At 45.8% G+C, this 19,023-nt stretch overlaps 1 protein-coding gene across 1 annotated transcript in view; it reads right to left on the bottom strand.

The window, feature by feature from the left end:
• LOC138673020 (acetylserotonin O-methyltransferase-like) overlaps positions 1-19,023 on the bottom strand; it is a 194,482-nt gene that overhangs the window by 18,487 nt on the left and 156,972 nt on the right. The gene's annotated exons all lie outside the window — the stretch shown is intronic.

Raw genomic sequence — 19,023 nt, 5'->3', positions numbered from 1 at the left:
GATAGCTGGATTACACATCACTTGTCCGCCCTAACACCCAGGAGACACAGTGACACAAAGCCCGGGTCATGATAGAGATCCTGTAAAAAGGCTCGAGTCACCTGCCATACAGGTTTATGTCCCACCTTTATAGAGGACAAAGAGTACTGTGAGAAGTAGAGTTGAGCGACTTTTACTTTTTTCGGATCGAGTCGGGTTTCGCAAAACCCGACTTTGTCAAAAGTCGGGTCGGGTGAAATCGGCCGATTATTGCGAAAAGTCGGGGGCCGACTGAAACACGAAACCCAATGCAAGTCAATGGGGAATCAAAGTCGGCAGTGAGTGAAGGACAGGAAAACACCTACAGTGCCCATTTTAATGCCAAAAACATCAATTCTTATTACTTAAGCTTGTCAATCTTAATTTACTTTATAATAATAGTTAGGCATTGAAAACAGGGGGTCATTTGGCTAAAGTTGTGGGGGTAGGGCTGGCTCAAGATTTTCGTGGGCCCAGGAAACACGGAATACGTCACAGTGGTGGAGCAGGGAGAGGTAAGTATTTCAACTTTGCAAGTGCTGTGATCCTGAGCAAGCAGGGGGGGCCCACTAGTTAGCACTGGCACAGGGCCCCTCATAGTACGGTGGTTTGTTTGATGGCAGGTGGCGCCTCCCACTGGCAGAGACACTTTTGCGTACTATGAGGGGCCCTGTGCCAGTGACGTCGCCAACGAGTATGCCCCCCCACCTGATGAAGGAACCTGCACTTTCATCTGCACCTTCCTCTTTGTCCCCGTGTAAGGTGGTATGGTATGCGGGAAGGGGAACCTGACTTTCAGCAGGGTCAGATTCTGGCTGTGTAGAGTGCAAGGGGAATGTAGTGGTCTGGGTCAATGTACCAGCAGACTCATCTAGCAGTGGCTGGGCAATGAGCAGGATGAGGAGGAAACACAGATATAGGCCCAAATAACAAAGTAGGCTAAATGCAGTTCAAAATTGGTAACAGGACTAAACAGGTGGCATAGCTAGGTACAGGGGTGGGCTCCTCTGCTGAGTAGCAGACAGTGGTAGTAGGCGCAAAGTATTAACTGGTCTAAATGGAGGCCAGGGCCCCTGTATATTTTAACTATAATCTATCATTTCAACAAAATTGTATTGGCAGTGCCATTGAAGGATTTAACAGCACAGAGTACACAGTGGAGGAGCAGAGAGAGGTAAGTATTGCAAGAGGAAGAGCACTGTTCGAGTTGGGGGGGAACACTCTCTCGTGGGCGGCGGTACTGGCACAGGGCCCCTGATATTACGACGGTGTGTCTGACGCTGGTTGTGCACCACCACCGTCAGAGACACTTCATTGTACTATAAGGGACCCTGTGCCAGTGCCGTCACCCAAGAGTGGGCACACCCACCTGTCCAGGCAAACGGCACTCGCACGGGTGCTTGCGCCAGGTGGTGACCACGGCCCTGTGGGGGGAGTCAGCCAATTTAGGGAGGTATAAAAATGGCCTATGGTGGACATTCAGCAGTTGCAAATGGAGGAATTGGAGAAGTCAGTAAGAGGAGGCCAAAATCAAGACATTTTTCAGGCAAGCTACGTGTCAGCATGGGAAGGTGGGGCAAAATAATTTGAAATCCATGATTGGTTCATTTTAATGAAGGTTAGATCATCAACATTTTGGGTAGCCAGACGTGTCCTTTTTTCGGTCAGTATTGAACCAGCAGCACTGAAGACTCTTTCTGATAGCACACTAGCAGCAAGGCAAGCGAGGTCCTGTAGTGCATATTCTGCCAATTCAGGCCAGGTGTCTATTTTAGATGCCCAGTAATCAAAGGGGAATGACCTGTGAGGGAGAACATCGATAAGGGAGGAAAAGTAGTCTGTAACCATACTGGACAAATGCTGTCTCCTGTCACTTTGAATCGACGCAGCAGTACCGGTCGTGTCAGCGGTCAATGCGAAATCACTCCACAAACTGGTCATAAAACCTCTAACACCTCTGCCATGTTGCCCCCTACGGCTCATGTGAGAACTATCACCGCCGCTGTGTGCTGGGAATGCCTGAACCAAACGGTCTACAAGAGCTGCTTGTTTGGTAGTCAATATTTGCTCAAGGTTCTCATGTGGCATGATATTTTGTAATTTTCCTTTATATCGTGGATCCAGGAGGCAGGCCAATCAGTAATCGTCATAGGTCATCATTTTGATAATGCAGGGGTCCCTTTTTAGGATACGCAAGGCATACTCAGCCATGTGGGCCAATGTTCCAGGTGTCAATTCACTGCTTGTGCTGGGTTGAGGAGCACTTTCTTGCAAATCAACATCACTTGTGTCCCGCAAAAACCCTGTACCTGACCTTGCAACGCCACCAGTTTCTATTGCCCCCTGAGAAGCATCCTCCTCCCATAAATATTCATCACCATCATCCTCCTCCTCCTCCTCTTCGTCCACCACCTCGTCCAGGAGAGTTCCCTGAGCAGACAATGGCTAACTGTCATGAAGGCTTCCCTCCTCCTCGGCTGCAGACGCTAGCTCCTTAATGTGCGTCAAACTTTGCATCAGCAGTCGCATTAGTGGGATGCTCATGCTTATGCTGGCGTCATCTGCACTTACCAGCCATGTGCATTCCTCAAAACACTGAAGGACTTGACTGAGGTCTTGTAGCTTCGACCACTGCACACCAGACAAACTCCATGTCTGCATTCCAAGTGCCTGCCCGTGTATGTGTATCCTCCCACAAATTAATTACAGCACGCCTCTGTTCGCACAGCCTCTGAACCATGTGCAATGTGGAGTTCCACCTTGTTGCAACGTCGTTTATTAGGCGGTGCTGGGGAAGATTCAGCGATCGCTGATGGTTCAGCATACGGCTGCCGTCTGGCGGATGTGCGAGCAAAGTCTTCGCACCTTCAGGAGCAGGGCTGGTAACTCCGCATAATTTTTGAGGAAGCACTGCACCACCAGGTTCAAGGTGTGAGCCAGGCAAGGTATGTGTTTCAGTTCTGAAAGCGCTATGGCAGCCATAAAATTCCTTCCATTATCACTGACTACCTTGCCTGCCTCAAGATGTACACTGCCCAGCCATGACTGAGTTTGTTGCTGCAAGTACTCGGCGGTGTGTCTGTTGTTGCCCAAACACTTCATTTGTTACACAGCCCGCTGACGCTTAACACTTAGATGTTCAAAAATGGGACACCTTGTGTGCAAGACTGGCAGCTGCGGATGGAGTGGTCATGCGACTGCGCTCTGTGGACGAGCTTTTGCTTATGGAGGAGGAGGAGGAGGGGTGGCGAACGCCTGCAGCCAACTGTTTCCTAGACCGTGGGCTAGGCAGAACTGTCCCACTATGGCTGTCCCCTGTGGACCCTGCATCCACCACATTAACCCAGTGCACCATGATGGACACGTAACGTCCCTGGCCATGCCTACTGGTCCATGCATCTGTTGGGAGGTGCACCTTTCCACTGACTGATTGCCTCAGTGCATGGACAATGCGGTCTTTGACATGCTGGTGGAGGGCTGGGATGGCTTTTCTCGCAAAGAAGTGCCGACTGGGTAGGTCATAGCGTGGTACTGCGTAGGCCATCAGGTTTTTGAAAGCTACGCTTTCAACCAACCGGTAGGGCATCATCTCTAACGAGATTAGTATAGCAATGTGGGTGTTCAAACCCTGTGTACGTGGATGAGTGGTGAGCTGGACTGGAGAGCTGCATATGGTGGAACTAGCGGTGGTGGTGGTGGACATGGCAGATTGAGAGAGGGTTGGTGATGGTATTCTTGATATTGGAATACATACAGTGTTTCCTACCAATAACCTTGTGATTCCCTGACTGCTTTGGCCTTGCGACGATACCTCCAGATTTGCTGCTAGTGGTGTCCTAACCGGTGGGCTTACAGTGAGAGAAGCAATGTAGCGTTGCTGACTACCGTCATTCTGAGCAGGTGCATCAACGGTACGGGACATTTGGTAGTTAGTCCAGGCTTGCAAGTGCATGCTGGTTAAATGTCTAAGCATGCACATTGTATTTAAGTTTTGAAGATTCTTCCCTCTGCTAAAGGTCTTTGAGCATTACTTACAGATAACTTTTGACTGATCATTCGGATCTTGGTTAAAAAATTGCCACACTACACTCTTCCTACTATGGAATACCTTTTCAGGCATTGCACTCTGTGCTACTTTTACCGGATGGCCACGCTGTCCTAAAACTGTTTTTTGTTTTTGACAAACGTTTTTGGCCTGATACGGGCCTGCCAGATGTCAGCTGTTGCGATGTAGATGGCTGCTGCAGATCATCCTCCTCCCCTTCTGAGCTACTGGCAGCGGCAGCCTCTTCCCCTAATGGCTGCCAATCTGGGTCAACTGGGACATCTATCACCTCCTCTTCAATGTCATGTGCACCTTCCTCTGTGTCACTGTGTAAGGTGCTATAGCGTTCGGGATGGGGCACCATAGTCTCAGCGGGGTCAGATTCTGGCTCAGTACATTGCAAGGGCAATGTAGTGATCTGAGTCAATGGAACAGCATAATAATCTAGCTGTGGCTGTGCATCAGTGCACTCCATGTCCGATTCATCTTGTAATGGGCAATTAACAATTTCCCTTTGTAACCCAGGCACGGTATGTGTAAAGAGCTCCATGGAGTAACCTGTAGTGTCGCCTGATGCATCCTTCACTTTTGGTTTGGGTGAAGGACACAAGGAAACGTCTTGTTCCTGACCGGGAGCATCCACTGACGACTCGCTGCTTTTATATTTGGAACTTTCTGAAGAGGAGGCGAAAGAGCTAGAGGCTGAGTCAGCAAGGAAAGCCAAAACTTTTTCCTGCTGCTCCTGCTTTAAAAGCTGTTTTCCTACTCCCAGATAAGGGAGCCTTCGAGGCCTTCTGTAGCCAGACGATGACGCTGGCTCAACAACTCCAGCCTTAGGTGCCATTGTGCTTTTGCCACTACCACCAGATGCACCACCACCACAATCAGTACCAGCTGGCAACCACTGCCCACGGGCTCTTCCACCAGACTTCATTTTTGGAAAATCTAACCAAAATAACAACCGTTATATGGTACTGTAAAACAAGGTAGAAGGTGTATATAAACTTGTTGAGAATTTAAATCTCCCTTTTTTGGGGGAGGCTGAACCAAAACTCAGGCCCAGTGTATATAACAATACAATCTAAGTGGCAGAAAGTGGCTGGCTGACATACGACAAACTAACAGGATTGAAGTATATCCACTTTGTGAGATTTGGAATCTCACTTTTTTTTGGGGGGAGACTGAACCAAAACTCAGGCCCTGTGCATAAAACAACACAATGTAAGCGACAGAAAGTGGCTGGCTGATATACGACAAACTAACAGGACTGAAGTATATCCACTTTGTGAGAATTAGAATCTCCCTTTTTTTGGGTGAGACTGAACCAAAACTCAGGCCCAGTGTATATAACAACGCAATCTAAGTGGCAGAAAGTGGCTGGCTGGCGTACGACAAACTAACAGGACTGAAGTATATCCACTTTGTGAGAATTTGAATCTCACTTTTTTTGGGGGGAGACTGAACCAAAACTCAGGCCCAGTGTATAAAACAACACAATGTAAGTGGTAGAAAGTGGCTGGAAGATATATGAAAAAATACAAGGACTGTAGTACAATTTCAATCTCCCTACAATGATCTCAGGAAAAGTATGGCATCAATAAAAAGGACTGCTGCACACAAAAGTGTGGACAAAGAAACAAGAGAACTGTGCAGAAAGGAGCAACAGGATATTTGCTTTTAAAAAAGCAGTTGGTTTGCACAGCAGCGTGCAAACAGCAATGCAGCTAACAGGGAACCTTATAAGGCAGCCTAATAAGCTACAGAGATGATGCACAAAAATATAGCTTCCACTGTCCCTGCAAAAAATGGTGGTGTTGGACAGTGGAAATCGCTACAGCACAAGCAGTTTGGGGGTTAATCTTCCCACCCTAACTATATCCCTTCTTCTGATGAAGCTGCAGCAACCTCTCCCTATGCTAAGATCGGCAGAAGTAAGATGGCGGCCGGCGTGCACGCCCTTTTATAACCCATGTGACGCCGCAGAAAGCAAGCCAATTACTGTCATGCCCTTCTCTAAGATTGTGGGGACCGAGACCTATGTCATCACTCTGCCCACACTCTGCGTCCTCCTTCATTGGCTGAAATATGACGCTGAAAGCGTCATACAAAACGCGACTTTTGCGCGCAGATCGCCAACCTCATGGCCAATCCCACACTAGGATAGGGTCGGGTTTCATGAAACCCGACTTTGCCAAAAGTCAGCGATTTTTGAATGGTCAGTCAGTCCATATTATGTTTGCTGTTTGTCATTGTAAAACATTAAGGTTTACTGAAACTATGGCGGTGGTGGTTTGATCTAAATCCTTGTGGCTTTTATTTTCTAGGAGTTTATGGCCCCTCGTCTGATGACTCCATGATATCTCAGTTTCATCCAACCTTGAAAAGTGGCCATTTGAAGGTCTGGGTGAAACTAGAGTTACTAAATAGTGTAAATCACTATATAATACCAGAGAAACATGATTAAGACAGATGCTAAAACTGGGGTACCTGTACATGTATAGTATGCTGATACCTGCATAATTGGGGACGCCCATGCAGTGTAGGTAATCTCCCAGGGGTTCTCTGTCTTGGTGTTGCTTCTCTGATATTCCAGACGGATGATGTTTAAAAGCCTCTTGGTGATGATCTAAGGATACTGTATGTAGTTAATCTTCATATATACGTAATCACTATATTTATTTAATCCTTATATGCACTTATTAACCTGTGTATGTTAACATATACAAAGGTGTACACACTTACACTATTCAATCATACTTTTCCTTGAATTTTGTAGTTTGCAATAAAATTGCGTTGTATTGCAAGTATTAGCCTTTTTTTAAAGCCGTATCTGAACCTTAGTGTTAAAAACATGGCACATAAAATTGCCAAATTCTCCTGTAAATAATTATGCAAAGAGGGAACCATCATACCATTAAAAATACGAGTGGATTTTCATGGGCCCATCCAGTATGTGGATTCAAAGGCGTAATGGGGTGCATATGACTGACTATGCAACAGGGCTGGCCTTGCTGCCAATGTGTAAAAGAAAGGAGTACGGGAGTACAAAATGCATATTGTGAAGTGGATTTTCATGGGCCATCCAGTATGTGGGTTCAAAGGCTTATTGGGGTGCATATGAATTGGTAGCAGGGCAGGCCTTGAATTCAATGCAACACTTTTTCAGGAGTCTACCCTGGACAACTTATGACAGGGGTATTGTGGTGCGTTGCAATTCTTGGAAGGACATCCACTCACAGCATAGGCTACAACAGCTTAGGAGACCCACTGTTTCATAATGGCCCTTTAAGAAGATTAATGCTGCCTGATGCACCAGTAAAAATATGCTCTGTGATTTTAGCAGTTCTTCCTTCATAAATGAAACAAGATGGGTCTGCTTATGTGTCACACACGACATGGCCAGCTAGGGTTGTTAAATGTTACAATGACATTTCCCAGTGAATGTATTTGTAGCGGTTGAAAGCAATGTTAAAGTTGAAAAACACTTCAAAAACGCTGCGTCTGAACTAAGCCTAAGTGGGGGAGGAAATTTTCGGTCTGGGGTTAAATATTTGGCTTTACAGGCAAGTCATTAACCTGCAAAGGATGTACCTTGACATATTTCCAAGCAAAACCCATTTTGGTTTAGTTTAAATGTGTTTTTTGTGGCAGCGGGAAAAATTGCATGAATCTCGGAAAAAATTGATTAAAGCGGTGAACTAGCAGTCAGGAATGCTTCAAGGGGTGATCCCCATGATGTACCTGTGTCGTTTGAGCAGTGTTTTCATCATTTTCAGCTGTTTTTAGAACTTAAAAGGACCCCTGGGGGGATCGCGGTAAAAATACTCGGGTCTCCCATAGACTTACATTGGGCTCATTGTTCTGGCTGAGTACCCGAGTATTCCAATCTGCTCGACCCGAGCAACGAGCACCCAAGCTTTTTAGTGCTCGCTCATCACTAGTGAGGACCTTATCAGAAGCCATAGACAGTAAGGGACTACAATACCACTGCGCTATGAGGAAGGCTTTTAACTCCACCTGGTAAAGGGGACTCTGAATTCGCTTCCAAGCGGGCCGGTCCCTGCCTGTCCTGTGATCTGGTACCCTGGATTGTGGCTGCCTGAAGTCTTCAGTATACCAGGTAAAGAGACTGCAAACCTGTGTTCTCATTCTTTACTGCACTACTCACCATCTTATATCTACACACCGGGAGCCCTGGGGATATACTTCACCTGTGGAAAGTTATACCATCTAGCTGCCATAACATCACCCCAGAGGACCCCTTAAAGCAGCGTCGGTCCCCACTGACCGAATACCACAGGTGGAGTCATGAACGCGAACTTCAATCAATTTCCTCTTTTACATGGGCGCCCAGAGCCACGGACTGGGTCACCACCGTGACATCCCCCTGTGAACACCGGACCCGGTACCGGGTACCCCACGGCCCTAGCGGGCATTCTACTTTTATATGTTAAGCCTCATGTGTTCATTATGTGCCGTCATAGGTAAATATGTTATCCTACTATGTACTACTGTGTATTACCCTGCAAATATGGTCATATTTCATTGTGGGAAGTTCTCCTTTAAATTGTCTATGTTATATAAATATGTATTGCACTGCATATGTCATGTAGTTTTAATTTGCTGACTTCTGTGTTTGCATTATTCCAGTTGTAATATGCTGTGCTGTGTTTGCCCTATTTTGCCTTGTTCCTATATGTATGTGTCACTGTTGTAGAATTAGGGAAAGCAAGGAGTTAATGGGTGGGCTGGGTCAGCAGCAGAAAGGCCGCAGGAAGCTGCTGCTCCAAGTCAATAGCCTGGGCACGTCTGTCCTGAGTGGATCTGTAGTCACAGCCGGGGTATTGCCAGACCCCAGGAGGGAAAGAATCTGTTGCTACAGACTCAACAACATCACTACGGGCATTGACAGACCCCAGGAGGGGATAGACTCTGTTGCCCAGGATTTAAGGACTGCAACACGGGCCCCAGGCCTCAGTAAGGGCCCTGCCAAAGGGATTTTAAGCATCCTGATTCTGGCGTATGAACTATTGCTCCTACCAGCTGCAGTGGCTGTTGCGGGTATGGCCGTGGACACTGCTAGGGATAGCGCAGAAAGCCAGTGTTGTACTTTACCACTTCATCCCTGCTCTGTGTTATTAATTTTTGTTCCCTGTTGGACTGCAAGTTGTGCCTGAGGATTGTGTCCATCTTGTCTGTTCCTGTACAAGGTGCCAAGGTGTATACTGACTGTGACTCGGCTGGGACTACCACCCCGGTTCCCCCTTCCTTATTACAATAGCAGCCAAACATAACAAAACTATGTAAATCTGGTATCGCTGTAATTGCATCTACCCAAAGAATAAAGTTGTCTAATCACCTATACCGCATGAGGAATGGCTTAAGTAACAATAAAACCAATTCTTCACATGCTGTTGATTTGCTCATTCTGCTTCCTAAAGATCGCAGTAAGGCTCAGCTCACAAGTGACCTGTGCTCTACGTTGAACGCTTACATCAGGATTTCCATATAAGTTTCTAAAATGCATGATTAAGACAGAACCCATGACAGAAGATTCCCTATAATGAGGCAGATGGAGGCACTGTGGATCCCGTCTGGCCTATGATCCGGCAGTGTCAATCTTTTTAGGCATCTTTTTTAGAGTGCACAAAAGCGCAGTCAGCCATAGTTTTGTGCACGTCTGAAAAGCTGGACACAGCTGAACAGAAACCCAACAGAGTCCAGATTAACTCAGACTGCCTCATTAGTGAATTGATCCATCTGGGGGTTTCATCTGGATCATGCGTTTCAGATATTTAAGGGAAAACCCCAATGTAAGTGCTCAGCGCTGAGGACAGAATCAATTTGAACTGATACAAAATGTTCTCTAACCAAACTGCCAACAATAAAAGCTTAAAGTCAAATGGTGCTCCTTTCCATCCGAGCCCTGCTGTGCGCCTAAAGAGTAGTTTTCTGTTGTGAATTCTGTGGTCAGGCTCCCTCCTGTGGTCATGAGTGGTACTTTGGCTGGTTCTGTCTATGAGCTTCCGCTGGTGGATGTGAGTGGGGCTGCGGCTTCTGAGTTTCCTTCCTCAGGTGACGAGGTTAAGTCGTTAGATGCTGCTCTATTTAACTCCACCTAGTTCTTTGTTCCTGGCCTCCAGTCAATGTTCCAGTATTGGTCTGGCTCTCTCCTGGATTGTTCTTGTGGCCTGTCTGCCCTGCATAAGCTAAGTTGCTTGTGTTACTTTTGTTTGCTATATTTTCTGTCTAGCTTGCTATATTGGTTTTTCTTGCTTGCTGGAAGCTCTGAGACGCAGAGGGAGCACCTCCGTACCGTTAGTCGGTGCGGAGGGTCTTTTTGCCCCTCTGCGTGGTTGTTTGTAGGTTTTTGTGTTGACCGCAAAGCTATCTTTCCTATCCTCGGTCTATTCAGTAAGTCGGGCCTCACTTTGCTAAAATCTATTTCATCTCTGTGTTTGTATTTTCATCTTAACTCACAGTCATTATATGTGGGGGGCTGCCTTTTCCTTTGGGGAATTTCTCTGAGGCAAGGTAGGCTTATTTTTCTATCTTCAGGGCTAGTTAGTTTCTCAGGCTGTGCCGAGTTGCATAGGGAGCGTTAGGCGCAATCCACGGCTACCTCTAGTGTGGTATGATAGGATTAGGGATTGCGGTCAGCAGAGTTCCCATGTCTCAGAGCTCGTCCTATGTTAGTAACTAGCAGGTCACTTTGTGTGCTCTTAACCACTAGGTCCATAATAGTACCTGCTCATAATAGTACTGGAGGCCCAAAGTACTAATGCTTCTCAATAGAGGGAAAAGAGAAGTTCTGAGACCTTTTTCTTTGCACTGTGTTTTGCCTTTCTTTTCCCCTTTACATCAGGGTGGTTCAGAACACAGGTGTAGACATGGACATTCAAGGTCTGTCCTCTTTGATGGATAATCTCGCTATAAGTGTTCAGAACATTCAAGATTTAGTGGTTCAGAATCCTATGTTAGAAGCTAAAATTCCTATTCCTGAGTTATTTTCTGGAGATAGAGCTAAGTTTCTGAATTTCAAAAATAATTGTAAACTATTTCTGGCTTTGAAATCCCGCTCCTCTGGTGACCCAGTTCAACAAGTAAAGATCATTATTTCTTTATTACGTGGCGACCCTCAAGACTGGGCATTTTCCCTTGCGCCAGGAGATCCTGCATTATGTGATATTGATGCGTTTTTTCTGGCGCTCGGGTTGCTTTATGATGAACCCAATTCAGTGGATCAGGCAAAGAAAATCTTGCTGGCTCTGTGTCAGGGTCAGGATGAGGTAGAGATATATTGTCAGAAATTTAGGAAGTGGTCTGTGCTCACTCAATGGAATGAATGTGCTCTGGCAGCAATTTTCAGAAGGGGTCTCTCTGAAGCCTTTAAGGATGTAATGGTGGGATTTCCTATGCCTGCTGGTCTGAATGAGTCTATGTCTTTGGCCATTCAGATCGATCGACGCTTACGTGAGCGTAAAACTGTGCACCATTTGGCGGTATTATCTGAGCATAAACCTGAGCCTATGCAGTGCAATAGGACTTTGACCAGAGCTGAACGGCAAGAACACAGACGACGGAATGGGCTGTGTTTTTACTGTGGTGATTTCACTCATGCTATCTCCGATTGTCCTAAGCGCACTAAGCGGTTCGCTAGGTCTGCCACCATTGGTACGGTACAGTCGAAATTTCTTTTGTCCGTTACTTTGATCTGCTCTTTGTCATCCTATTCTGTCATGGCTTTTGTGGATTCAGGCGCTGCCCTGAATTTGATGGACTTGGAGTATGCTAGGCGCTGTGGGTTTTTCTTGGAGCCCTTGCAGTATCCTATTTCATTGAGAGGAATTGATGCTACGCCTTTGGCCAAGAATAAGCCTCAGTACTGGACCCAGCTGACCATGTGCATGGCTCCTGCGCATCAGGAGGATATTCGCTTTTTGGTGTTGCATAATCTGCATGATGTGGTCGTGTTGGGGTTGCCATGGCTACAAGTCCATAACCCAGTATTGGATTGGAAATCAATGTCTGTGTCCAGCTGGGGTTGTCAGGGGGTACATGGTGATGTTCCATTTCTGTCTATTTCATCATCCACCCCTTCTGAGGTCCCAGAGTTCTTGTCGGATTACCGGGATGTATTCGATGAGCCCAAGTCCAGTGCCCTACCTCCACATAGGGATTGTGATTGCGCTATCGATTTGATTCCTGGTAGTAAGTTTCCTAAAGGTCGACTGTTTAATTTGTCTGTGCCTGAGCACGCCGCTATGCGGAGTTACATAAAGGAATCCTTGGAGAAGGGTCATATTCGCCCGTCGTCGTCGCCATTGGGAGCAGGGTTCTTTTTTGTGGCCAAGAAGGATAGTTCGCTGAGACCTTGTATTGATTACCACCTTCTAAATAAAATCACGGTCAAATTTCAGTACCCCTTGCCGCTGCTGTCTGATTTGTTTGCTCGGATTAAGGGGGCTAGTTGGTTCACCAAGATAGATCTTCGTGGTGCGTATAATCTTGTGCGCATTAAACAGGGCGATGAATGGAAAACAGCATTTAATACGCCCGAGGGCCATTTTGAGTACCTGGTTATGCCATTCGGGCTTTCTAATGCTCCATCAGTGTTTCAGTCCTTTATGCATGACATCTTCCGAGAGTACCTGGATAAATTCCTGATTGTATACTTGGATGATATTTTGGTCTTCTCGGATGATTGGGAGTTTCACGTGAAGCAGGTCAGAATGGTGTTCCAGGTCCTGCGTGCGAATTCTTTGTTTGTGAAGGGGTCAAAGTGTCTCTTTGTTGTTCAGAAGGTTTCATTTTTGGGTTTCATTTTTTCCCCTCCTACTATCGAGATGGACCCTGTTAAAGTTCAGGCCATTTATGAGTGGACTCAGCCGACATCTCTGAAGAGTCTGCAAAAGTTCCTGGGCTTTGCTAATTTTTATCGTCGCTTCATCAATAATTTTTCTAGTATTGCTAAACCGTTGACTGATTTGACCAAGAAGGGTGCTGATGTGGTCAATTGGTCTTCTGCTGCTGTGGAAGCTTTTCAGGAGTTGAAGCGTCGTTTTTCTTCTGCCCCTGTGTTGTGTCAACCAGATGTTTTGCTCCCGTTCTAGGTCGAGGTTGATGCTTCTGAGATTGGAGCAGGGGCTGTTTTGTCGCAAAGAAGTTCTGATGGCTCGGTGATGAAACCATGCGCCTTCTTTTCCAGGAAGTTTTCACCTGCTGAGCGTAATTATGATGTTGGCAATCGAGAGTTGCTGGCCATGAAGTGGGCATTCGAGGAGTGGCGTCATTGGCTTGAAGGAGCTAAGCATCGCGTGGTGGTCTTGACTGATCATAAGAACTTAACTTATCTCGAGTCTGCCAAACGGTTGAATCCTAGACAGGCTCGTTGGTCACTGTTTTTCTCCCGTTTTGACTTTGTGGTTTCGTACCTTCCGGGCTCTAAAAATGTGAAGGCGGATGCGCTGTCTAGGAGTTTTGTGCCCGATTCTCTGGGTTTGTCTGAACCGGCGGGTGTTCTCAAGGAGGGGGTAATTTTGTCTGCCATCTCCCCTGATTTGCGGCGGGTGCTGCAAAAATTTCAGGCTAATAGACCTGACCGTTGCCCAGCGGAGAAACTGTTTGTCCCTGATAAATGGACGAGTAGAGTTATCTCTGAGGTTCATGGTTCGGTGTTGGCTGGTCATCCTGGAATCTTTGGTACCAGAGATTTGGTGGCTAGATCCTTTTGGTGGCCGTCTCTGTCGCGGGATGTGCGTTCATTTGTGCAGTCCTGTGGGATTTGTGCTCGGGCTAAGCCCTGCTGTTCTCGTGCCAGTGGGTTGCTTTTGCCCTTGCCAGTCCCAAAGAGGCCCTGGACACATATCTCTATGGATTTTATTTCGGATCTCCCTGTCTCTCAAAAAATGTCGGTCATATGGGTTGTTTGTGATCGCTTCTCGAAGATGGTCCATTTGGTACCCTTGTCTAAATTGCCTTCCTCCTCTGATTTGGTACCATTGTTCTTCCAGCATGTGGTTCGTTTACATGGCATTCCGGAGAACATCGTTTCTGACAGAGGTTCCCAGTTTGTTTCGAGGTTTTGGCGAGCCTTTTGTGCTAGGATGGGCATTGATTTGTCTTTTTCCTCGGCTTTCCATCCTCAGACAAATGGCCAGACTGAACGAACCAATCAGACCTTGGAAACATATCTGAGATGTTTTGTTTCTGCCGATCAGGATGATTGGGTGTCTTTTTTGCCTTTGGCTGAGTTCGCCCTTAATAATCGGGCCAGCTCGGCTACTTTGGTTTCGCCGTTTTTCTGCAATTCTGGTTTCCATCCTCTTTTCTCTTCGGGGCAGGTTGAGTCTTCTGACTGTCCTGGTGTGGATACTGTGGTGGATAGGTTGCAGCAGATTTGGACTCATGTGGTGGACAATTTGACATTGTCCCAGGAGAAGGCTCAACGTTTCGCTAACCGCAGGCGCTGTGTGGGTCCCCGACTTCGTGTTGGGGATTTGGTTTGGTTGTCATCTCGTTATATTCCTATGAAAGTTTCCTCTCCTAAGTTTAAGCCTTGTTTCATTGGTCCGTATAGGATTTCTGAGGTTCTTAATCCTGTGTCTTTTCGTTTGACCCTTCCAGCTTCTTTTTCCATCCATAACGTATTCCATAGGTCATTGTTGCGGAGATACGTGGCACCTGTGGTTCCATCCGTTGATCCTCCTGCCCCGGTTTTGGTTGAGAGGGAATTGGAGTATATAGTGGAGAAGATTTTGGATTCTCGTATTTCGAGACGGAAACTTCAGTACCTGGTTAAGTGGAAGGGTTATGGTCAGGAAGATAATTCCTGGGTCTTTGCCTCTGATGTTCATGCTGCCGATCTGGTTTGTGCCTTTCATTTGGCCCATCCTGGTCGGCCTGGGGGCTCTGGTGAGGGTTCGGTGACCCCTCCTCAAGGGGGGGGTACTGTTGTGAATTCTGTGGTCAGGCTCCCTCCTGTGGTCATGAGTGGTACTTTGGCTGGTTCTGTCTATGAGCTTCCGCTGGTGGATGTGAGTGGGGCTGCGGCTTCTGAGTTTCCTTCCTCAGGTGACGAGGTTAAGTCGTTAGATGCTGCTCTATTTAACTCCACCTAGTTCTTTGTTCCTGGCCTCCAGTCAATGTTCCAGTATTGGTCTGGCTCTCTCCTGGATCGTTCTTGTGGCCTGTCTGCCCTGCATAAGCTAAGTTGCTTGTGTTACTTTTGTTTGCTATATTTTCTGTCCAGCTTGCTATATTGGTTTTTCTTGCTTGCTGGAAGCTCTGAGACGCAGAGGGAGCACCTCCGTACCGTTAGTCGGTGCGGAGGGTCTTTTTGCCCCTCTGCGTGGTTGTTTGTAGGTTTTTGTGTTGACCGCAAAGCTATCTTTCCTATCCTCGGTCTATTCAGTAAGTCGGGCCTCACTTTGCTAAAATCTATTTCATCTCTGTGTTTGTATTTTCATCTTACTCACAGTCATTATATGTGGGGGGCTGCCTTTTCCTTTGGGGAATTTCTCTGAGGCAAGGTAGGCTTATTTTTCTATCTTCAGGGCTAGTCAGTTTCTCAGGCTGTGCCGAGTTGCATAGGGAGCGTTAGGCGCAATCCACGGCTACCTCTAGTGTGGTATGATAGGATTAGGGATTGCGGTCAGCAGAGTTCCCACGTCTCAGAGCTCGTCCTATGTTAGTAACTAGCAGGTCACTTTGTGTGCTCTTAACCACTAGGTCCATTGTGGTTCTGAATCACCTGCTCATAATAGTTTTCTCCCTCATATGGAAAATCTGTGTACTCAGGAGAAATTACGCAACAAATTTTTCCATTTTCTCCTGTTAACCTTGTGAAAATGCAAAATTTCGAACTAAAGTAATATCTCTGGAAAAATTCTAATTTTCATTTTTTCCTAACACATTGCTTTAATCACTGTGAAGCACCTAAACAGTTAACAAACTTACTGAATGTGGTTTTGAGCACTTTGAGGTGTGCAGTTTTTAAAATGATGAGTTTGGGTTTTTTTCTGTCACATAGGCCACTTAAAGTTCCTTCAAATGTGATGGTTTGGATAAAAAAAACAAGCCCTCAATCAGAAAGCCCAAAATCTGAGGCCAACACTTCCTTTAACTTTAGCTGTGCAACATTATTTTTTCATGCACCATACTCAATTAATGAGGTGCAAAAACCATTTTCAGAAGTGGACACAGAATATACACTGCTCAAAAAAATAAAGGGAACACTAAGATCCCACATCCTAGATATCACTGAATGAAATACTTCAGTTGCAAATCTTTATTCATTACATAGTAGAATGTGTTGAGAACAATAAAACATAAAAATGATCAATGTAAATCAAAATGAATATCCCATGGAGGTCTGGATTTGGAATGATACTCAAAATCAAACTAAAAAATCAAATTACAGGCTGATCCAACTTCAGTGGAAATGCCTCAAGACAAGGAAATGATGTTCAGTTGTGTGTGTGTGTTGCCTCCATGTTCCTGTATAACCTCCCTACAATGCCTGGGCATGCTCCTGATGTGGCGGAAGATTGTCTCCTGTGGTATCTCCTCCCAGAACTGGACTAAAGCATCCGCCAACTCCTGGACAGTCTGTGCTGCAATGTGACGTTGGTGGATGGTGCGAGACATGATGTCCCAGATGTGTTCAATTGGATTCAGGTCTGGGGAATGGGTGGGCCAGTCCATAGCTTCAATGCCTTCATCTTACAGGAACTGCTGACACGCTCCAGACTCCAGCCACATGAGGTCTGGCATTGTCCTACATTAGGAGGAACCCAGGCCCAACTGCACTAGCATATGATCTCACAAAGGGTCCGAGGATATCATCTCGGTACCTAATGGCAATCAGGCTACCTCTGGCGATCACATGGAGGGCTGTGCGGCCCTCCAAAGAAATGCCACCCCATATCATTACTGACCCACTGCCAAAACGGTCATGCTGAAGGATGTTGCAGGCAGCAGATCGCTCTCCACGGTGTCTCCAGACTCTGTCACGTCTGTCACATGTTCTCAGTGTGAACCTGCTTTCATCTGAGAAGAGCACAGGGCGCCAGTGGCAAATTTGCCAATCCTGGTGTTCTGTGGCAAATGCCAATCATCCTGTACGGTGTTGGGCTGTGAGCACAACCCCCATTTGTGGATGTCGGGCACTCAGACCATCCTCATGGAGTCGGTTTCTAACCATTTGGGTAGACAGATGCACATTTGCGGCCTGCTGAAGGTCATTTTGCAGTGCTCTGGCAGTCCTGCTGCTGGATTGTTGCCCTCCTACGGCCCCCTCCACGTCTCCTGGTGTACTGGCCTGTCTCCTGATAGCACCTCCAATCTCTGGACAGTATGCTGACAGACATAGAAAACCTTCTTGCCACATCTAGCATTGATGTGCCATCCTGGATGAGCTGCAGTACCTGAGCCACTTGTGTAGGTTGTAGAGTCCGTCTCATGATACCACGAGTGTGAAAGCACAACCAACATTCAAAAGTGACCAAAACATCAGCCAGAAAGCATTGGTACTGAGATGTGGTCTGTGGTCCCCACCTGCAGAACCACTCCTTTATTGAGTGTGTCTTGATAATTGCCAATAATTTCCACCTGTTGTCTATTCCATTTGCACAACAGCATGTGAAATTGATTGTCAAACAGTGTTGCTTTCTAAGTGGACAGTTTGAGTTCACAGAAGTTTGATTTACTTGGAGTCATATTCTGTTGTTTAAGTGTTCCCTTTATTTTTTTGAGCAGTGTATTTTAAAACTATGATAGTTTTTATTAGTTTATACAAAATATAATTTAAAATGTTCATGAACATACAAATACTGGAAAGATGGAGGTTGATAAAGATTCACCACTTACATATGTGGCAGATAGCTTTAAATATGGCAATTATAAATAACAACAGATGACAGCCAATAGTAGATTGATTAAAAAGGTAAGTTTGAATATCAGCAATGAGATATTATACAAAATATAGTGCCTAGTGCAAAGATCATTTACTGATAATTAATATAAAGTGCATATTACCAATTCCTGCCACCACTATGAAGATTAGCCACTAGATGGTGGTACTGCTCAAAAAAAGCAGAAAAAATAAATTCATAAGTTTAATACATGTTTGCTGCCAAGAAAAAGCAAATACAGCTGCATAAGCATCTCTTATATAATAATCCAAAGTTGCAATCTCCCAACAACAATCAGGCTGCATAAATATCACAAGGTGCGATTTCCTATCAAACTATACACATGTCTATATATTCAATAGCTCAGACCGTGCCATACTAGCTTGAAAATACAAGTGGCTAGTAAGATTTGTGGATGGGATTTTAAATACAACAGATGACAATTACTTGGATATCACTGTGCACGCTGCTTGTGCTGCTGTTAGGACCTTAGCCTGGGGAGAGAGGCTAAGGTCCTGATAGCGGCACAAGCAGCGTGCACAGCGATATCCAGGTAATTGTCATCTGTTGTATTTAAAATCCCATTCTCATTAATTGAGTTTTGTGCATGAAAAAATAAGGTTTTACAAATGTGATGGTTTGCAAGCTGCACAGCAGGTGGCTCTGCAACATCCGGCTTATGTGTGCAGTCAACACAGAGCCAAGGGAAACAAATGCCTAGTGCCCCCTCAGCGTGACACAGTGGTGCAGTCGCCCACGACAACCGGTCTCCGGTACGGACTGCTTTAATGCCCCGGCTGCGATCCAGAGGATACTGTTTACTTTTCATTTGTGAGTTTTTGGACATTAAAGACATTTTGCTTTTTACTTTACTAGCTCACTGCCTCATTACCGCATGATGTGAACACTACTGCCGCACTACAAGACTTATAAACTGAAAATGTAAAAAGCCAAAATAAAATCTAAATAAAATACACCAATATCTTGATACATTATTTTCATAGTTATCAGGAAATTGAAAGGAAAGAGTTTAACGTTTCTGACCTA

The sequence above is a fragment of the Ranitomeya imitator genome, chromosome 3 (genome assembly GCF_032444005.1).
Source record: "Ranitomeya imitator isolate aRanImi1 chromosome 3, aRanImi1.pri, whole genome shotgun sequence".
Taxonomy (NCBI): domain Eukaryota; kingdom Metazoa; phylum Chordata; class Amphibia; order Anura; family Dendrobatidae; genus Ranitomeya; species Ranitomeya imitator.
The sequence above is the reverse complement of the archived record's forward strand: the minus strand, read 5'-3'. Positions and strand labels throughout refer to the sequence as shown.